The following is a 23,521-nucleotide window of genomic DNA, read 5'->3' on the forward strand; positions in this document are numbered from 1 at the left end:
GCTTATACCCAGCACTCCTGGTGCGGACACCTGTTTGCAAAAAAAAAATGTCACTTATGTTCCCCTTTCTCCTTGCTCTCTCGTGAGGCTACTTCCGCCGAGTCTGCTCCTCGATTCCGTTCGCCGGAGCTGCCAATTGATGCAGGCGAGTCATGCTCGCTATGGCCTGCACTGCAGATTCGTTGTCTTTATAGCTTTATTGGCATCTAGCAGTTAAAACCTAGCTTATGTGCCCCTGTATGCCTGCAGCCATTGCTCAGAAGAAAGCGGCCACACATCGGCGGCGACATGAAGCACCAGAAGCTGAGGGTATGTCCCGTCACTCACCATCAGGGCAGCGGAGCCGGTACTGGAGCTTAATCTGCCACAACGGCATTCTCGGCGACGATAACCGCGATGCCATCTATCCCACTGCCTTTCGCAAGAAGGCCGCCACAGATTCAGAGGAGCTGAGGCTGACTCTGTAGGCGCAGAAGGCTTGTACTTGCAGGTACACATCCCTCTTGCACAACTTCACGTTTTCTCAGATGGCTGGCTCCCCTTACTGATTTGATGTGTTTGATGGGCAATCTGTTGGTCCTGAATGTAGGTGTTCATGTGCTACCAATTACTTCCCATTTTCTAAATATTATGTCATGGTTAACTGGCTGTAACTACATGCTCTTGGTGTATGGTTTATATACTTCTCTTTTTACTTATCACATAATCAACGCTCTCTGTTTGCCAATAGCAAGTCTAGAATTGAAGATTTTATGTTGAAGTATCATTCTTTGTGTAGCAATGATATGCCTATAACTGTGTAGATCATCATATATGTATAACGGCATTGCCTTCAAAACCTTGTGACCCATTCTCCTCACTTGGCAGTAGCTGAACAATTTAGAAAGTTCTCTGTTCAGATTATGAGATTAGTTTAAAACAGGAAGATCTGCTAGGAAGTGACATTTTCTGTTTCTCGATGCCAAAAGTCCAGAACTGCTGCTCTTCTCCGTACAATAGCATTGATTTGAAAAACCCAGTAACTATCAGTCCTACTGTTTTTGAGTACCCAGGATCTTGTCAAGATATGTAAAAAGAATTAAGAGGTAAAAGCAAAGTAGAAAGTTGTACACATAGGAATTCTGCATCACCCGATGTACATTAACACTGACATAGGAATAGAAGGTTGCATTGATCAAACTGATTCATCTTTGCCTGCATTGATCAAACTGAAATAGGACAGAGAAAAGGGAAACAAAATAGTGGACCACGGACATAACAACAACTAAGTTCATCTTTGCCTGAAAGTAGGGCTATCTAGGGACCAAAGAAGGTGAATACAGCAGCTGATATCTTTTCGTCTCTGGGGGTTTGATGTCGTAGCATAGGCTGTAATTTTGTACTTATAAATTATGAGTGCATTGATACATGTGTCATGTGTGCGCTAGAGGAGACCTGAAAACCCAATGGGCCCAACAACACGTAAAGAACACCCATGAAATCTAGCCTTGGTCGCGTATCAGCAGAAGAGCCAGTGCGTCGAGGATACAGTACAACAGTACATCTTGAAGACCACGACGCCGACGTGGAACTGGAGGAGGCGAGAAAGAAGGAGGCCGGTCTCGCCGGCAAAGGCACACATTTACATGGACCTGCAGAAGAAAGAAATATGGTTCATAAGGCAAATGAAAAGAGAACAATTCGGAGCAGCCAAAACCAACACCAAACATAATCAAATCAACCCTGAGATTTACGTGCCTGAGTAGTTTTGTGGTGCTAGGCTTTCCTAGGTGAATAATTGGCAGCACATCACGGGGGCGCTGCCATAGGTTTAAGTGAGGTTAGATTATCTGAACTTTCAATATCAATAAAGGATGTTTTTCTTAGTTTGCACCAATGGCGCCATACCATAATAGCTTCAATTTCTCTCCTTTTAGATGTAAGAAAGAGCATCATGTAGCTGAACTAAGACTTGCTGAGAGCTTCATCTTCAATTTGTGTACACAACCAAAAGTAAGGGTCTTGACTTCGTCCTGAAATAAATAAAGTCAGCAGGACAAAAAGAATACCATTCCTTCAGATTTGCACTGCTAAGCTGGGAAAATAAAATAAAAGATAAGCCAATATTTGAAAACATCAACTACGGAACAGCTTGTTACCCAGTTGATGAGTGTAACTTCGGGATAAGGCAATTTCACGATAAATAATGGTTATGGACTGGTTGCCATAGCTTTTCAACCTCAGAATGAGACACTATTTTTGTAAATATCGATTACTGTGAAAACATGTAACTATGAAGATTAACCTGTACTGAAAAAGGAAACACATGCCCTTACACTTTTATGAACATCACAAGATGTGAAGTGCACAACTAAGCTAGATGTCTCTTCTTATCAGCAGATATAACAGAGACTATTTGTGCCACCCAAAACTTGCATGGATGGAACTAAATGCTTAGATGCAGACAAATTAAAAAACCCCTTGAGAGAAAGATGAGAGTGATTTTGTACATTATGCTAGTCGACACATTGGTCATAGTAATTTCGGCACCTGAAAAATACTCGCCGGCTTCGGACACCTGAAAATGGAAACCAGATGCTTCATTTTGTCCCTCTAGGATCTTCTTCCAACCATTATTGTTTCTATGCGGTCAAGAAAAACCCGAAGGTCACCCATAGAGAAAAACTAAATAGAATATCGAAATTGGATGAAGCTACTGCAAACATTGGTAACATATCACAAACTTTAATAAAAATTAATACTTGATTTACTTCTATATTCTTCTGCCAATTACATACAACATATTCTCATGATTTCTTATGAAAATCATGGTGTTTTATATTCTCATGATTTCTTATGAAAATCAGAACATTTTCTTGCCTTTTCTATCATCCATTTTCCTGAGAGTAATAAGGTCGCCATGGTCTATCAAGTAACCCAAATGGTCACCAAAGGGGCTAACTTCCTACTCAAATAAAAATTTACGGATATAAATCATTTAGGAAAGGAGGAAGAACTAATGAATCCAATCTGTACTCAATATGAGACTGGGGAAAGCTAACAGATTAGAAAATTAAAACATAATCTATCATTTTGTACTCACCTTCCCAAGAAGTCTTTCTATAGCATTCTCATGTATTAGGAGACCATTAAGTAGTAAGAGAAAGCAATATATTCATATGACTCCTCTTCAGTTTATGTCTTTTCCTGTAACTCACACAGTTTGAACGGAGTTCTCTGCACATGCTTATTCGCATTCCGTGAATTCACTATTGATGGTACAAAATATACATGCCTTTACCACTTTTTTAGTATTACCTTAAATAAATATGAGCTCATTTCACCCAAATTTTCCAAGAAGTAACTTTTACAAAAGGAAATTCCCTGCTTTGCTATTCGCAAATTAAGTGAACAATTACTCTTCTCTCATCCATCACGTATAACAATTTAGAGGTGATGCTCTATGCCATGCTTGGAACGAAAAATTAGACGGATCCACAGAGAGGTAAATAAAAATGAGATAGGTGGGGAGAATATAGAGGGGAATGAGAGGGAAAGAGATCAGGAGGCGAGGAAAAAAAAGGAACGAACAACCTCACCTGGTCGTTAATGTTTGCGCAACCAGCCTTGCCGTCCACTATCCCAAACTTTTATCTGCAAGTTTTTATTCAGCTGCCGGGATGGACCTACAAAAGAACTTAGAAAAACCAGAATCAATGGAAACGAAATTGGAGAGAAACATTGTTAGACCAAAACAGATCGAAAGGTCAGGAAAGAAGGCAAGCGATTGGATGAAAGAGAGGAGAAAAGAGAGGAGAAAAGAAGGCATTGCGTGCTCCCCGGCTGTGGAATTCGTGGGCGGCGTCCGCCCCAGCTAAGGGCTCCCCGCCACTCCAGCCATGGTGGACCTCTTCGTCGTCCACCTCCATATCTACCCCAAGTCCCCCCTGATGTCGCGTGATGGCCAAATCAGCACGAGGGAAGGCTCGTCGATGATTGGGATGTGGGAGAAGGATCCGACCCACGGCACGGCCGTCGCCGGCGTTTGCTGCTCGATGCTGTTCTCCGAGTCCTGGCACAGGACGTTGGAGCCGGAGTCGATCCACGGCATGGCCGTCGACACGTCCGCCGCTTGATGCCGTTCTCGAGTCCTCGACTCTTGCGGCAGTGGAGCCCATGCCGCCGCCGTGTCCTCTCCGACCAGCTGCGGTGCAAATCGAGAAGATCCTAGAGGGACAAAGCGGCAGGAGACTTTTCTAGAGAATAATATCTAGTCAAAGCGGTGGGGGAATCGGGTGAGGATATTTTTCCTCTTTCTTGTGGGTTCAGGGTGACCGGCAACCGGGAAACCACCGGAGGTAATAAGTAGCAAAAAAAAATCGAGTATTTGCAGTTACGGATGTAAATAAGGAAACAACCGTGCAGCAGTATACGTGTCACCCAATGCAACGAAGGAAAGTGAGCGAAATTAGCTCATCTACAGTGCTCAAATTAATATGAGATGCTCTAAATTGATTAGCTTTTATATAGGGTATAATGTTCATCAAGTTTAACGAGGAACCAACATTTTTCGTGGTCTATGTAAAAAGACAAAATTTCAGGTTTTTCATAAGATAAATTTTGTCTTTTTATACGCGCCACGACAAGTTGATTTTTTATGAAACAGCTTTGTGAGCGCGTAGCACATGAAGATATACATGCGACTTTTTCGTTTTAATTTTTTAAAAATTCAAAATGTGTGTAACACGTACAAAATAAAGGGAGCATATTCGAAAAACGAGTATTGAACTCGGGTGTAGATGTTGCTGGTTGAATAAAAAAATCAAAATAAATAGCAAACAATTCAAAAAAAAAATATGAAATTTTTGGACGATGAACATGAACAAGTTTCCTAACTGCACACAAAAAATCTACAAAAAAAGACATATGTACTGGTCTGTGCCAAAAAGACAAAATGCCGTGTTGTTTGGAACATCTAGATTTATTTCTTACATCACTCCGATTTGTCTTTTTGCACAGGCCACTACATATGTCTTTTCTCGAAGATTTTTGGTGTGCAGTTAGGACACTTATTCATGTTCATTCTCCAAAATTTTCAGATTTTTTTGAATTTATTTGCTATTTTTCGAATTTTTTATTCAACCAGAAGCATCTACACCCGGGTTCAGAAAGGCCTTGTTCCAGCATATTATAGTACTTAGTTTCTTATTTGCAAAAAAGAAAAGTACTTAGGTTCTTAGTATACTTGTACTCTGTGTACGTAATTTAGATTTTAGTATACGTGTACTTTGTTGTACTTCTGCCTTTTTCCTTTTCTACTTCGGTTCATGGAATATATTCTGGTACACCATACCATGTACTTGAAAAAAATGGAAAACAAGAGGTAAAGAAAGTAGAAAGAAAAAAACATATTTTTCGGTGTGGGACACTCCCCCGCATGGTGGCATTATAAGAGCATCTCTAAGAGTGCCCGTAAAAGGCCCAAAACTGAAAAATAACCGTCGTTTTATGAGTTCGGGGCGAAAAACGGCGCCGATCAGTGGGCCGACGGAGCGAACCGAACGCAGCCCGAACACAATCCCTAATTTGCGCGCGAGGAAACCTTTAGCTCCTCCCAACCGCCGCCGCCCCCACCGATCTGTGCGCCCTCACCTTCCTCTGCGCCGCCACCCTCCGATTTGTCCCCGATGAGTCTCGAATCGACCCTGCTGGCTGCCGTTGGTACCACGCCGGCGCCGCCACCCTCTCCCGTGGTCGCCGGAGCTTCCGCCGCTCCACCAACAACCCCGGCCACCGCTCCAACCCCTGTGACCCCCGCGGTTCTTGCTTCGACGGTCTCGTCGACGACTGGGGCAAAGAGGCGGCGCGCGGGAACGCATCTGGTCCCGCAAGCCGGTGCCGCGGCGGTCACCGGTGATGGGTCGGCGGTGAAGCCGAAGGCAGCCCGTGCGAGACCGAAGAGTTCGGGTCCGAAAAGGACCAAAGTGAAGGCGGCAACTGCCCGTGGCCCCGCGCCTCCCTGCCCATCTCCGCCAACGCCGCCGCCGCCTCCGGAAGCCACCGCGAACGCCGCCCAGGACGTGCTCGACGACGGCTCAGGAAGGTACACATGAACTCTTCCTCCGTTTTTTCGATTGCAAGTACATACTGAGGCCTCGTCAAATTAGGAACGATTCCACCTCCTACATGGAGATGTTGGGGAGGTGAACATTAACCCACTCCCTCCATTCGGCAATGAGAACGACTGCGGGGACGAGGGGAAGAAGGGGACGAAGGGGACGAGGGGGACGAGGAAGGGGACGACGGTGTGGTGGAGGTCACGGCCAATGGAAATCGGAAGAAGAGGCGGGCCAACAACTACACGGAGATTGAAGACGCCACCTTGTGCCGAGCTTGGGCCTCCGTGGGGATGGATGCTATCTCCGGCACGGATCAAACAGGGAAGCGGTACTGGCAGCGCATCGAGGACAAGTTCCATAAGCTCATGCCGCGCGTTCGCCATCCTGTCGATCGCACATACCGATCCCTCCAAGGTCGTTGGGACACGATCAAACCGGCGTGTAGCCGGTGGGCAGCAGCAATGGACCAAGTGGTGTCCAATCCTCCTAGCGGCGCAACTGTCGACGAATATGTGAGTGCATATTTGATAAAGCTAATTGTAGTTTAGCTTGGGTGAGATATTGACGATTTGTTGGTTCCTTTTGATGGGATTCGTAGCATAGAAAACAAAAAAATTTCCTACCGCAAGAACGAATAACAAGCCAAGATCCAATCTAGAAGATGGTAGCAACGAGAAGATCATGAGACTAACCCTCGAAGATTTCCAAAGCCTACGAGATTAGATCTCGTTGTTGCTGTAGTCGCTCACTTGCCGCTTTCGAAAGCGCGTAGAAGATCTTGACGGTGCCACAGTCGGGCAGCACCTCCGTACTCGGTCACACGTTCGGTGTTGATGACGATGTCCTTCTCCCCATTCCAGCGGGCAGAGGATGTAGTAGATCCTCCTCGGAATCCTGACAGCACGACGGCGTGGTGGCGGTGGTGGTGGAGAACTCCAGCAATGCTTCACCTAAGCGCTACGGGAGGTGTATGAGGAGGGAGGTGTGCTAGGGTTTGGGAGAGAGGGGGTAGGGGCGCCGGCCAGGGCCCCCCTATGGTGGTGCGGCCAAGTACAAGGCTGCCCCCTCCCTCTCCTCCTCATTATATAGGTGGAACCCCAAGGGTTTGCCCACAGTCTTCGAATAAGACCCCAACTCAAAAACTGCCTTATGGACGAAATCTAGAGGGACAGGGACTCTCCCCTTCCCCCTTTCTTTGGCCGGCCAAGGAGGTGGAGTCCTCCATGGACTCCACCCTCCCACTTGGTTGGCTGGTTGGGTTTGGTGGAGTCCAACCGGGACTCCACCTTCCATGGTGATTTCATCCGGAAGGTTCTAGAACATTCTAGCGCCTTCCATAAATGCACCGGATCATTTCCAAACTTGGAAAGTGACTTCCTATATATGAATCTTATTCTCCGGACCATTCCGGACCTCCTCGTGATGTCCTAGATCCCATCCGAGACTCCGAACAAAAAACTTTGAACTCCATTCCATATTCCATATCTACTTAAAACGACATCAAACCTTAAGTGTGTCACCTTACGGTTCGTGAACTATGCAGACATGGTTGAGACTCTTCTCCGACCAATAACCAATAGCGGGATCTGGAGATCCATAATGGCTCCCACATATTCAACGATAACTTAGTGATCGATTGAACCATTTACATACGATACCGATTCCCTTTGTCTCGCGATATTTTACTTGTCAGAGGTTTGATCATCGGTATCTCTATACCTCGTTCAACCTCGTCTCCGACAAGTACTCTTTACTTGTACCGTGGAATATCATCTCTTGTGAACTATTCACATGCTTGCAAGCTAATCAGACGACATTCCACCGAGAGGGCCCAGAGTATATCTATCTGTCATCGGGATGGACAAATCCCACTCTTGATCCATATGCCTCAACTCATACTTTCCGAATACTTAATCCCACATTTATAACCACCCATTTACGCAGTGGCGTTTGATGTAATCAAAGTACCCTTCTGGTATAAGTGATTTACATGATCTCATGGTCGAAGGACTAGGTAACTATGTATCTGATACGGGGTGGCCCGATCTTCTCAGTAAGCGGCGGTGGTGATGAACACAATGGTGTATGCAGCGGAGGGAATCGATGATATGATGTAGGTAACTTGTATGACGCCGACGAAGTCTCTCGATTGATTCCTGTAGCCAATGCAACAGATCTCAACCCTGCAAGATATTCGGAACTCCACACACTTGCGCACGTAGCCGCCGATCACGAAGCGGTAGATTGCAATCTTCTAATCCCCAATGGAACAACAGATCACACAAACTTTCAGTAGCATAAAACTCCAGATCTATGCGAATTGGAGAGTTGTATTCAATAGTTTTGCGTAGCAAACAAGTAAGAACTAGGGTTTATCTTAAACATGGTCTAAAGCAGCTAGGGGGGCGTCCTATGGACTTATATAGGCGTCCAGGACGACTTCTGGTCGAAAAACTACGAGAATAACCGACCCAGAATAGATCTGGTCGAGACAGACTCGGACACGGCCGGTCTGGGGGCCGGTTTAAACCGGGCCAGGGACCGGGTGCAAACCGGGTGCTGGAATTGTGCCGTCCGGTTGCAGTCAACAGGGCGCCCGGTTGGCGCCGGGGTGGATCCGGCCTAGCGGCCGGTTGGACTGGGCCAGGGACCGGGCGCGCCGGCGTGGCGGCCGGTCTGACCGGGTGCTGGTCCGGCCTGGACTTCATCTTCTCCTCTCGCGCATGCCTCCCGCTCCTCCCTCGCGCGTCCATGAGATATCTTCATGTCCGAGCTCCTTGTCCGGCTCCACGTCCATCTTCACGTCCAGTTCGCTCCTCTCCTCCTCGTGCGATGCTTGTCTCCTCTTCATACTCGATGATACATAAGTAATAGGACTTAGGTATTATAAAGTTCTCATCAATCAAAGTATCGTTTAGGAACAAGTTCACTCGTTGTTTAAGTAGCTTCGCACGAGCTCGTGTCATTGGTCCATTCCCGACTTCATTGGACTTGAGCTTCACAGCGGAGTTCATCTTCGGTTGGTAATGACGGAGGTAGTAGTGAGGTAGGGATGTCCTCATCATCTCCCCCCCTTCAAAAGGCGTCGACCTCGACGCTCCAAGGTCTTCTCCGTCATATGGTGTCAAATCAGCAACATTGAAAGAATTACAGGCACCAAACTCATCCTCTGGAAGATCTATCGAGTATGCATTATCATTGATCTTGGCAATCACTTTGTAAGGACCAACACCACGAGGCTTCAACTTAGACCTCCGCAGCTTCGGGAACCTATCCTTGCGAAAATGTACCCAGACCATATCACCAGGCTTGAACAACATCTCCTTGCGCTTCTTGTTCTTCCTTGCAGCATTGCTCTTGCCTTTCTTCTCGATCAACTCTTTAGTCTTCACATGAATTTTCTTCACAAAATCTGCCCTCTTGGATGCCTCCATATTGACTCTCTCATGTATGGGCAAAGGCAACAAGTCAAGTGGAGTAATGGGTTTGAAACCATACACCACCTCAAAGGGACACAACTCTGTGGTAGAATGTACCGCCCTATTGTAAGCAAACTCCACATGCAACAAACACTCTTCCCACTCCTTCAGATTCTTCTTTATCAAGGATCTCAACAATTGTGACAAGGTTCTATTCACCACTTCAGTTTGACCATCAGTTTGGGGATGACAAGTAGTGCTGAAAAGTAGCTTCGTTCCCAGCTTTCTCCAAAGCGTCTTCCAAAAGTAGCTCATAAACTTCACGTCACGATCAGAAACAATAGTCTTCGGGACTCCATGTAAACGTACGATCTCCCTGAAAAACAGGTTAGCAATATGCGACGCATCGTCGCTCTTGTGGCAGGCAATAAAGTGTGACATCTTAGAAAATCTATCCACTACCACAAATATAGAATCATGGCCTCTTTTAGTACGCGGCAAACCCAACACAAAATCCATACTAATGTCTTCCCAAGGTGTAGTAGGTGCCGGTAAAGGAGTATACAAACCGTGAGGCTTCAGCTTGGACTTGGACTTGTTGCAAGTAATGCACCTCTTGACATACCTTTCCACGTCCCGCCTCATCTTTGGCCAATAAAAGTGGTCAGCTAGCATGAGTAGCGTCTTGTCACGCCCAAAGTGACCCATCAAACCTCCAGCATGTGATTCCTGCAATAAGAGCAAACGCACGGACGATTACGGAACACATAGTTTGTTAGCTCTAAACAAGAACCCATCATGTATGTAATATTTTTCCCATGCTTTACCAAGAGCACGTAAGCGATATGGTTCGAGCAAAATCATGATCGATGGCATACAAATCACATAGTATCTCTAAACCAGGAATTTTAACATCAAGTTGAGTTAATAGCATATTCTTCCTAGATAGAGCATCAGCAACAATATTATCTTTTCCCTTCTTATGCTTAATAATGTATGGAAAAGACTCAATGAACTCAACCCACTTAGCTAGACGCTTATGCAAAGTAGATTGAGCTTTCACATATTTTAAAGCTTCATGATCAGAATGTATGATAAATTCTTTTGGCCACAAATAATGTTGCCAAACCTCAAGAACTCTAATTAAAGCATACAATTCTTTATCATATATAGGATAGTTCAACTTAGCACCGAGAAAGTTTCTCGGAAAAATATGCAATTGGGCAACCCTCTTGCATCAACACACCACCAATTCCAATACCACTAGCATCACATTCAATCTCAAATTGCTTATTGAAATCAGGAAGTGCAATCAACGGTGCAGAAGTTAACAATCTCTTAAGTTCATCAAAAGCATGATCTTGGGTTGCGCCCCACTAAAAACAACACCCTTTTTAGTCAAATCATTCAAAGGTGCAGCAATTGTACTAAAGTTGGGCACAAATCTGCGATAAAACCCAGCTAGACCATGAAAACTTCTTACTTGACTCACATTCATGGGAGTAGGCCAATTTTGAATAGCTTCAATTTTAGACACATCTACCTCTACTCCATGCTTAGAGACAACATAACCAAGAAATATGACCTTATCTTTGCAAAATGTGCACTTCTCAAGATTACCATAGAGTTTATTATCACGCAACACTTGCAAAACATGTCGAATATGTATAGTATGATCAGATTCATTGCGGCTGTAGATTAATATATCATCAAAGTACACAACCACAAATTTGCACTGTTCTAAAAATCGTCCGAGATGCCGATTTATCGGCCGATTTATCGTGAATCGGGTGGTAACCGATAAGATTTTGGCATATCTGCCAGTTTATCGCTCCATCGATATTTCGGCCGATTTTTTGTATGAGAGCTGATATTTCACCCGATTTTAACTCTCGAGGCCGATATTTCCGCTGATTGTCAGTGAAATTTCAATGACATTTTGTATGGCAGTCGATATTTTCATCCTATGGTTTTGTAGAATTGTGCATGAGCGCAAATTTTCCATTATTATTGATTCAAATGCAAGGAATCAAGGTAATACTTATGTGCAATGCTAAAATATTATTTTTTGCATAGCATATTATAGAAAATTTTGTGTCGAAAATTAGGATTTACAAAAAAATAAGCCAATAAATGGCTGACCGATAAAATCGATTAATCGGCCGATAAGCGATTAATCTTCATTTTAAGGCTGACCGATAAGTCGAGATCAACGATTTCTTGAACATTGCAAATTTGCCAATAAATTCACGCAAAACATGGTTCATCAGTCTCATGAAAGTGCTAGGTGCATTAGTTAAACCAAAAGGCATTACTAACCACTCATATAAACCAAATTTTGTTTTAAAGGCAGTTTTCCATTCATCCCCTTCTTTCATCCTAATTTGATGATAACCACTACGTAAATCGATTTTAGAGAACACAGCAGCACCACTCAATTCATCTAGCATATCCTCTAAACGGGGAATAGGATGACGATATCGAATAGTAATGTTGTTTATAGCTCTACAATCTACGCACATACGCCATGTACCATCTTTCTTAGGAACTATAATAACATGAACAACACAAGGACTAAGGCTTATGCGGATATAACATTTGTCGAGTAGCGCTTGTACTTGCTTCTGTATCTCCTTTGTCTCTTCGGGATTTGTTCTATATGGCGCCCTATTGGGCAGCGAAGCTCCGGGAATCAAGTCAATTTGATGCTCAATACCTCGCAATGGTGGAAGTCCTGCGGGTACCTCCTCCGGAAACACGTCGCCAAATTCCTGCAAAACATTAGAAACACCAAGAGGAAGAGGGGTCATGTCGTTAGAAACCAAAACCGTACCCTCGTACAAAAGCACAAAAGGCATGGCCGTAGGATCCTCACTAAATTCTCTCATGTCTTCTTTGGTGGCTAATGAAACTAAGGAATGCACTCGCTCACTTTTCGTTATATCACTCACAACATTACAATTCTCTCGCCTATCTAAAGGTGCATCCTCCAAATTTGCTTCAATCTTCTGACGAGACTCATTGACAATTTGTTGCGGTGACATAGGCTGTAAGTTGATTTTCTTGCCCTTGAACTCCAAGTGATATGTATTGGCGCGGCCATTGTGTTGCACAGAACGGTCATATAGCCATGGCCGGCCCAACAATAGGTGACACACCGTCATAGGAACCACATCAAAGTCAATGGAATCCTTATACGGTCCAATCTCAAAATCAACACGCACCATGTGGCTCACCTTCATCTCACCATTATTGCTCAACCACTCGAATATAATATGGATGTGGGTGCGGTAGATACTTCAGTTTCAGCTTGGCACATAACTCTTTGCTTGCTAAATTACGACAACTTCCGCCATCAATAATAACCTTGCAAGCTTTATCAGGACCAACAAGTGCCTTTGTTTGGAACAAATTGCAGCGTTGTGTAGATGCACTAGGCTGCACATTAAGAACACGATGTGACACAACAATAGTTTGAGCTTCAGAAGGATAAGCATCAAAACCATCATCGTCATAATCATCATCTTCTGGAGCATCCGGATCAACATCGTCTCCAGTTTCATACTCATTGTCCTCATTAATAATCATAACTTTGCGATTAGGACAATCCTTCTTGAAGTGACCCTTGCCACCACATGTATGACAAACCATATCACGGTTGCGCGCAGTAGACATGCTAGAACCACTCGTACTTGCAGCAGATTCGGACTTCTTTACGTTAGACACATTGGAGACCGACTTGCTAGACGAAGTAGAGTAAGGACCGGAGTGCGTCGATGGCGCGGGCGTCGTAGGTGGGGGCGCGCGAGGCGTGTAGCGCCCAGCTCCCGTAGCACGGCCTCTTTGTTGCGCTTCTTCAGCCAACTGTGATTCAGCTTCTCTTGCATGATGTAGTAGCTCATTCATTGTAGTGTAGCTGTGATGACACACAATGCCTTTGATATTAAACTTGAGCCCATTCAGGAAACGTTGTAGTGTCATCTCCAAAGACTCACGGACACGGGCACGCTGCATAAGCATCTCCATCTCCATGTAGTAAGCATCAACCGTCATAACACCTTGCTTCAATTGGGTCAACTTATCAAACACTGAACGCAAGTAATTGGTAAGAACAAAACGAGCTCTCATTTCCGCCTTCATAGTACGCCATGTGATAATAGGCAGCTCACCATCCTCTTCGCGAGCACGAACAAGTCCATCCCACCAACGCAATGCAAGCCATCAAATTCAAAGGAAGCAAGTTTGATCTTCCTATCTTCGGTATAGTCATGTAATCTCCATAATCTCTCAATTTTCAGCTCCCATGTAAGATATTCTTCAACATCAGTAGTACCTTAAAATCTGGGAATTGAGAATTTGGGCTTACCCAAACCATCGTCTAGCGGCTGTGGAGGAACACGGCGGGCTCCAATATCAGCAAAGCCGCGATTAAATCCACGTGGAAGACCACGACCACGTCCAATGCCTTGAGCAACAGCATCCGCATTGTCACCATTGACGCTGCCATCTTCATCAAGCGGTTGTTGTACCATAGTACGTATCTCATTGACGGCTTGAGTCAAAGTATTCATAGATGCTTGAAGAGTCGTCATCGATGTTTGAACGGTGTTAATAACCGTAGTAGCCTCATCGACCTTCAAGTTGACACCCTGAATTTCAGTATCAAATGTCTCCATAGTAACACGAAGTTCACGTGTTAGATGATCACGAAGTTCCTCATATTCCATCCAAGTAACCGGTGAGGCTGGATCCTTTTTCTGCATCACATCAAACTCAGAAGTAGACATGATTAGTAGGTTAGTGCACTAAACAAAAAATCTGTGGTGGTACTCTCACAACTCACCCAAAATTGATAAGAAAGGTAAATCTTACCGCTCCAAAGTTAATTAGTATTGCTTACCAACTTGGATTGACGGACTAGTGCATGGATGTAGCGAAGCGAATATCAAGGGTATAAGAACAATCACACGACTAAGCAGGATATATGTGCGGCTGTAGGTAGGCTACCTATTTGCACAAATAACAAGCTCTAGTGCTGACCGTAGACAACCAAAGATACTCACACAAGGTGATAACTGTGGCAATGCAACTATATGGATGAAAGGTTGCAATGCACTCGAGAGACGCTAGCAAAGCTCAACGAGACAAGCACAAGGATTGCTCAACTACAGGTGCAGTAAAGAAAACTTAGGCCTTTCACTTGATTCAACGAGCAATTCACTTTTCTTTTTGGATTTTTCTTTTTGTATAACACACGCAGCTATGTAGCTCTTTTTGCTTCTTTTCTATTTTCTCTTTTTTTCTTTTTTTTCTTGACACAACTCCTTGATAACATGGCCAACAAGATATGCAACGCACCAAAACCCTAATGAGCAGCCTGTCGAGCGGTAAAACTAGTCTCTTCTGGGGAAGTTCCTAGTCACTTATATCGATGGGTTGTGCCTATGGTTGGGAACAAGCACACTGTACGCTATGTGGACTCGGAGTAACAAAAACTGACACACTATGATAAACTAGATGATAGAGAAAACACAAACCCTAACAATTCTACTAGATGAAAGATAAAGAGATGCAACAACAACTACGAAAAGCAACTAAAACTCGAAATTAGTGCAATCTAAGGCTATGACAAACCCTAACCATAACTTTGTATGGCTTTTTTTGTATAGGAAAACACTCACAACTCAACTATGGGGTGGATTGTGGATGGCTTACCGAGGAAACGTTGAAATATGATACCAAGATGATACGGGGTGGCCCGATCTTCTCAGTAAGCGACGGTGGTGATGAACACAATGGTGTATGCAGCGGAGGGAATCGATGATATGATGTAGGTAACTTGTATGACGCCGACGAAGTCTCTCGATTGATTCCTGTAGCCAATGCAACAGATCTCAACCCTGCAAGATATTCGGAACTCCACACACTTGCGCACGTAGCCGCCGACCACGAAGCGGTAGATTGCAATCTTCTAATCCCCAATGAAACAGCAGATCACACAAACTTTCAGTAGCATAAAACTTCAGATCGATGCGAATTGGAGAGTTGTATTCAATAGTTTTGCGTAGCAAACAACTAAGAACTAGAGTTTATCTTAAACGTGGTATAAAGCAGCTAGGGGGGCGTCCTATGGACTTATATAGGCGTCCAGGACGACTTCTGGTCGAAAAACTACGAGAATAACCGACCCAGAATAGATCTGGTCGAGACAAACTCGGACACGGCCGGTCTGGGGGCCGGTCAACCGGGCCAGGGACCGGGCTGGCCGGTTTTAACCGGGCCAGGGACCGGGTGCAAACCGGGTGCTGGAATTGTCGCGCAGTAACCCGTCCGGTTGCAGTCAGCAGGGCGCCCGGTTGGCGCCGGGGTGGATCCGGCCCGGCGGCCGGTTGGACCGGGCCAGGGACCGGGCGCGCCGGCGTGGCGGCCGGTCTGACCGGGTGCTGGTCCGGCTCGGACTTCATCTTCTCCTCTCGCGCATGCCTCCCGCTCCTCCCTCGCGCGTCCATGAGATATCTTCATGTCCAGCTCCTTGTCCAGCTCCACGCCCATCTTCACGTCCAGCTGCTCCTCTCCTCCTCGTGCGATGCTTGTCTCCTCTTCATACCTGATGATACATAAGTAATAGGACTTAGGTAGTATAAAGTTCTCATCAATCAAAGTATCGTTTAGGAACAAGTTCACCTGTTGTTTAAGTAGCTTCGCACGAGCTCATGTCATTGGTCCAATCCCGACTTCATTGGACTTGAGCTTCACAGCAGGTTCATCTTCAGTTGGTAATGACAGAGGTAGTAGTGAGGTAGGGATGTCCTCATCAGTATCGAAAGCTTATAACAAACTGAACTTAATGACGTGATCTTATGCTACGCTTATTTGGGTGTATGTCCATGATATCATTCATTCAATGATACAACCTTGTTATTAATAACATCCAATGTTCATGATCACGAAACCACGATCATCTATTAATCAACAAGCTAGTTATACAAGAGGCTTACTAGGGACTCCTTGTTGTTTACATAACACACATGTATCAATGTTTCGGTTAATACAATTATAACATGGTATGCAAACATTTATCATAAACACAAAGATATATAATAATCATTTTATTATTGCCTCTTGGGCATATCTCCAACAGTCTCCCACTTGCACTAGAGTCAATAATCTAGTTTACCTTGGCCTTTTGGTGCTTTATCATGTTTTGCTCACGGGAGATAGTCAACGGATCTGACACGCCCAGAAATGTATGTATTTTGCAATTCATTTGCGTCTCAACGCATCACTCATTTTCCAAATGAGTCGGCATTAATCATATATGTTCGGTCTTCTGGTGGAACCTTAATTCCGCGGTCTGAAATATGTCACTAATATTGTCACACACAATATAGCTTCAAAGTTCTGACACTATCGGAACTACACCAAGTTCTCAAGAACTTTTTGACTTAACATCCTCAGTCATTGTCAAAACAATAACATACTCTGCCTTCGTTTGTAGAATCCCTCACAATATTTAGAACTCTTCTAAATCTAGCATTGTGCTACCTTTTAAACAACACTTAGCCTAATTGAGATTTGAAATTCATTTTTATATGTGACCAAACTAATATCGATGCAACACCTTACAGCGATTTGTTCGTCATTACCCCATACAAAACTATATATATCCTTGGTTCTTCTAAAGTACCCAAGGATATTCTTACTGTCGTCCAATGATCATCACATGAATCATTCTGGTACATGCTCATAACACTTTAGAGCACAGGATATCTGATTGTGTACATATTAATCGTGATCTAAAATCACTCATGTGTTTTTACTCATTGAGTGTCAGATACACTCAAGTCTTGTTAAACCTTCACATGAAAAGAACACCTTCTTAATATTTCTATATTGAACTACTTCAATATCCATTCTATGTACTTTGACTTAAACTTATTATGTGTTTCAATCTATCTTCATAGATCTTGACACTAAATATGTTTTAGTCCATATCCTTTCATTGAAGTTAATTCTCAATGAAACCTTTTATTCACATCAAGTATATAATTACATAATTTATAATCAACGATATGTCATCTACATAAAGTATTATAAATATGTCTCAGCGCTCCCACTTAATTTCTTGCAAATTCAAGCATCTTCATCGTTTCTGATGAAATCAAAAACTCTTTGACTATTTCATCCGGTAAAGATTCCAACTCCGCGATACTCACTTCATACAATTGAAGTTTGTATACTTATCTAGTATTCCACGGACTAGCAAAACTCTTTGGTTTGTATCTAGTATACATCCTTCATACACACTTTTGGTAAGGAATGTATTTCTGCCATCCTACTATCATATCTCATAAAAGAAATATGTAGCGATTACTAGAATAATCCACATAAACTATAAACATCGCTACGAAAGATCTAATCTTATCGTAGTCAACTTTTTGAACTTTGTCGTAAACAACTTTTCGACAAGTCGAGCTTCTTCAAGGATATTCCATCCAAGTCCATCAATTTTATAGATCCATTTACTTTCAAAAAGTATTCATCTATCTTGGATTTCATGGCGCATAGCCATTTTAACGGAGTTAGGGCCCATCATAACTTCTTTGTATGTCGTTGGTTTATCATTGTTCAAAATCATTCCTTTGTCCATAAATCATTTATTTGATCACAAAGTAAATCATATCTACAAGGTTCAATAGGTACTTTGATCTCCATGACTATAACATTTTGTAGACATGGGAGCCATGATCATCGTCGCCGCTTCCGGAACCATTTCCGATGCTGCGCTACTCTGATCATTATGCTCAAGTTCATAAACCTAATCAAGTTCCATTGTCCTCCCACTCAAATACTTTGCTAGAAAACAATTTCTTGGAAATAAGCAAGTAACATTAACAAACACTTTTGTCTTTTACTTCATAGTGGAAAGAATTCCCAATTTGTTTTATGGGACAACAACAAAGACATTCATCCGGTTTTGGTTGTAAACTCATTTACTTATACCAAAATTTAAGAAAGGACTAATAGGGTTTATACCCATGCCATAATTCGTATGGTGTCATTTCAACAGATCATGATGATGCTCTATTCAGTGTAAAAGCGGTAGTCTCTAAAGCATAATCCACAAAAATATAATGGCGTCATATTATATTATCTCATCATTAATCCAACAAGGTTTGGATATGTCTCTCGGATATTACATCATCACTATGATACTTCAAGAAACGTGAGTTGTAGAACAATTTCATAACTCTCTTAGATGTTCGCTAAAACTCGTAACTCAAATATTTCCACCATGATCCAATCATAGATATTTGAATTTTCTATTACGATGATTTCCACTTCATGCTGAAATTTATTTGAATCCATTCAAATGTTTCAAACTTTTTCCTTATCGAATATATCCACATATATATACTCAATTCATTGTTGGAAGTGTTCATGAAGTAGAAGAATCTCCCGCACACAACTATGCCCAGTGAACCACATACATCATCATGTATGTTTCCACTAAGTTAGTTGCCCGTTCAACTCTTGGCCTATGAACGGTATTTCAGTCATTCTCTTTAGAAGAGATTTGCAAGCGCCAAACGATTCAAAAATCAAATGACTCCAAAAAACCATTGCATGGAGTTCCTTCATGCGTTCCTTTCTAACATGACCTAAATGGCGGTTCCACAAATAAGTGGAATTCAAATCATTTGCCTTTATGGCATTTTAGCGTCAGTGTTATGTATGTTTGTTTCACCATTAAGATTTATAATAACTTATCCATCGTACATGGAGTAATGTCTTAATTTGAACAACTCATTGTTTTCATTTGACCAGAGCAAAATAACAATTATTAAGTTATTTATTATAAATTCTAAGGGCTAGGTAGAATGCCAACGACAAACATAATAACACTTTATTATGTTCCAGACGTGCATTATTACTATATTCCTTATCAGTCACTTAGGCCATCGTATTCTTGTATTGCGTTGTATTGTATGACATCTCATACCAACCAATCTGGTACAAATATCCAAGAATTTCATTATGTGACCAAACAAGGAATACATCCATACTATGTATATCATCTATATATACCTGAGCTAGACTTTCTAGTCTTTTCTTTTCTTTTTGCCAAAATATCTTTTGTAGTTTCTCTTTTAGCTTTCCTCATTCTCAGAAAACACTTCACCTTCAATAACTTCTAGGTTCATTGGTCAAATACCAATAACTTTGAGGTTCTTACTTTGAAGTTGATCATCATATGACAAGTGTTCCAGATTTCACTATTAGTAACTTTGTAATATGATGAACAATTTCACTCATAATTTTATCCATCATATCATGACGACTTTCCGAGACCATGTCTCAGTATTCGCATGTGCAAATCTGGCTTGCACCCGTTGTATGCACACGTAGAATCTATAACACCCGATCATCATGTGATGCTTCGAAACGACGAGTCTTGGCAACGTTGCATACTAAGGACGATCATTTCATGGATATGCGAATATCGTTAGTGCCCAACTAGTTGGAGGATTGGGACGCCTGGCATCTTCAACCTTCGTACATTCCCATAAAACTTATGAGTTTATGTAGTCTCACCAAATTATATTCTATCACCTTGCAATAAGGTCTTAGATATCACATATATCTCATACCTCGCTTATTTCTGAAAACAAAATTTTCAGCTCCTTACTTTTCAAACAGATTTGAACTTCAACTTTCACGGAGACAAGATGATTTTAGGTACTAATTGAAACCATTGTTCTTTGAATCAGCAATGTGAGGTTTACTAAAAGTTTGCAATAAGACTTAATCATTTCTTGATTCTTTAACAATACGGTAACAGTCCGTAAAGTTTCTTGTCAGACTTAACAGTATTTCTATCTCAATTACAAGACTAGTGCATGGTAGAAATCGGATACCAATTCTACAAATTTAATTCAAAACACTATTCAGACTATGTTCATGGTAATAAGTTCATTTTTTAATCTAATTACTAATGAACTCCCACTTAATACAACATCCCTCATAGTTGTTTAGTGGTACACGATCCATATCCACTACACCAAAACCGATCATCACGTGAGATGATGTAGCTTCAATGGTGAACATCAACATGTTGATCATATCATCCATATGACTCGTGTTCAACCTTTCGGTTTCCTGTGTTCCGTGGCCATGTCTGTACATGCTAGGCTCGTCAAGCAAACCCAAGTATTTCCGCGTGTGCAACATGGCTTACGCCCGTTATATGTGAACATAGAATCTATCACATTCGATCATCACGAGATGCTTCAAAACGACGAACTGTAGCAACGGTGCATACGAGGGGAAAAAACTTTATTATCTTGATATTAATGTGAGGGATCATCTTATAATGCTACCGTCGCGATCTAAGCAAGATAAGATGCATAAAGGATTAACATCACATGCAATTCATAATGTGATATGATATGGGCCTTTAGTCTTTGCGCCTTTGATCTTCATCTCCAAAGCACGGACATGATCTCCATCATCAACGGGCATCATCGTCGGCGTAGCGTCAAGGTCCATGGCGCCGTCTTCATGGTTGTTCACCACATGTAGCAACTATTACAACTACTTTGAAATAATACTACTACATGAAATATAAAGACAACCATAAGGCTCCTACAGGTTGCCACAATACAATAATGATAATCTCATACATATTCATCATCACATCATGGCCATATCACATCACCAAACCCTGCAAAAACAAGTTAGACGCCTCTAATTTGGTTTGCATATTTTACGTGGTTTAGGGTTTTCGAGCAAGATCCAATCTACCTACGAACATGAACCACAACGGTGATACTAGTGTTGTCAATAGAAAGAGTAAATTGAATCTTCACTATGGTGAGAGAGACAGACACCCGCAAAGCCACTTATGAAATACAAGTTGCATGTCGAGCGTGGAGCAAGTCTCATGAACGCGGTCATGTAAAGTTAGCCCGGGCCGCTTCATCCCACCATCCCGCAAGATTCAAAGTAGACCAACTAAAGACAACAAAAACATCAACGCCCACAAAACCATTGTGTTCTACTCGTGCAACCAATCTATGCATAGACACAGCTCTGATACCACTGATGGGATTCGTAGCATAGAAAAAAAAAATTTCCTACCGCAAGAACGAATAACAAGCCAAGATCCAATCTAGAAGATGGTAGCAACGAGAAGATCATGAGACTAACCCTCGAAGATTTCCAAAGCCTACGAGATTAGATCTCGTTGTTGCCGTAGTCGATCACTTGCCGCTTTCGAAAGCGCGTAGAAGATCTTGACGGTGCCACGGCCGGGCAGCACCTCCGTACTCGGTCACACGTTCGGTGTTGATGACGACGTCCTTCTCCCTGTTCCAGCGGGCAGCGGATGTAGTAGATCCTCCTCGGAATCCCGACAGCACGACGGCGTGGTGGCGGTGGTGGTGGAGAACTCCGGCAGGGCTTCGCCTAAGCGCTACGGGAGGTGTATGAGGAGGGAGGTGTGCTAGGGTTTGGGAGAGCGGGGGTAGGGGCGCCGGCCAGGGTTGAGACTCTTCTCCGACCAATAACCAATAGCGGGATCTGGAGATCCATAATGGCTCCCACATATTCAACGTTAACTTAGTGATCGATTGAACCATTTACATACGATACCGATTCCCTTTGTCTCGCGATATTTTACTTATCCGAGGTTTGATCATCGGTATCTCTATACCTCGTTCAACCTCGTCTCCAACAAGTACTCTTTACTCGTACCGTGGAATATTATCTCTTGTGAACTATTCACATGCTTGCAAGCTAATCAGACGACATTCCACCGAGTGGGCCCAGAGTATATCTATCCGTCATTGGGATGGACAAATCCCACTCTTGATCCATATGCCTCAACTCATACTTTCCGAATACTTAATCCCACCTTTATAACCACCCATTTACGCAGTGGCGTTTGATGTAATCAAAGTACCCTTCCGGTATAAGTGATTTACATGATCTCATGGTCGAAGGACTAGGTAACTATGTATCGAAAGGTTATAGCAAACTCAACTTAATGACGTGATCTTATGCTACGCTTATTTGGGTGTATGTCCATTATATCATTCATTCAATGATACAACCTTGTTATTAATAACATCCAATGTTCATGATCACGAAACCATGATCATCTATTAATCAACAAGCTAGTTATACAAGAGGCTTACTAGGGACTCCTTGTTGTTTACATAACACACATGTATCAATGTTTCGGTTAATACAATTATAGCATGGTATGCAAACATTTATCATAAACACAAAGATATATAATAACCACTTTATTATTGCCTCTTGGGCATATCTCCAATACCTTTTGCATATGTAGGATCGCATTGCCGATGCTAGGTACAGAGACATGGCCGGCAGCAAGGGCATGAGCTTCACCATGCGTCATTGTTTTGATGTGCTCCAACACCTCCCCAAGTGGAAATTGAGGGATGAAGAGGTCGCTCCGAAGAAGGCTGCGATGGTTGCGCTCGACCACACCGAGGGCGAGAAGGATGGCAGGAACGCCGACAAGCCGGAGGGGAACAAGAAGGCGAAGGAAAGGATAAGGCTCGAGGGGAAGGCTGCATTGTTGAGGGACAAGTTTGATCAAATGATGAAGTCGAAGGAGGTGATAGCGACCAAGACTTTGGAGACGAAGCATGTCATCATCGAGACGAAGAAGAAGGTGAGCCTTGCAAAGCTTGAAGCCAGCCGAGGGGAAGCAAAGAGCAAAGCCAAGTTGGACGAGATGAGGATCAATGTGAAGAAGGCCAAAGCAATGAAGCAACTATTGGCCGAAGAGAGGGAGATCATGATGATGAACACGAAGGAAATGAATGAGGTTCAACTGGAGTGGTGGAAGGAGACCTCGGCGGAGAGCACGACAAGGCGAAGAGCAGCTCGTCAAGAGGCAACTGCTACTGCCGATGTGCCTCCAGGAGGTGGTGCCGATGTGACTCCAGGAGGTACTGCCGATGGTGTTGA

At 43.1% G+C, this 23,521-nt stretch overlaps 1 long non-coding RNA gene across 7 annotated transcripts; it reads right to left on the bottom strand.

Moving 5' to 3' along the window:
* Positions 1-1,147: 1,147 nt before the first annotated feature.
* LOC124703322 lies at positions 1,148-3,788 on the bottom strand. Of its 7 annotated transcripts, none has more exons than XR_007003059.1 (4): positions 3,298-3,788; positions 1,888-3,216; positions 1,734-1,799; positions 1,148-1,631 (listed from the first exon to the last, which is right to left on the bottom strand). It is a non-coding gene; the product is annotated as an uncharacterized LOC124703322 (long non-coding RNA). The 7 variants fall into 7 exon arrangements; XR_007003060.1 differs by having other exon boundaries at positions 1,888-2,621; positions 3,083-3,788; XR_007003055.1 differs by having other exon boundaries at positions 1,888-2,012; positions 2,530-3,788.
* Between the last annotated feature and the right edge of the window lie 19,733 nt (positions 3,789-23,521).

The sequence above is a fragment of the Lolium rigidum genome, chromosome 3, assembly GCF_022539505.1.
Source record: "Lolium rigidum isolate FL_2022 chromosome 3, APGP_CSIRO_Lrig_0.1, whole genome shotgun sequence".
Lineage (NCBI taxonomy): Eukaryota > Viridiplantae > Streptophyta > Magnoliopsida > Poales > Poaceae > Lolium > Lolium rigidum.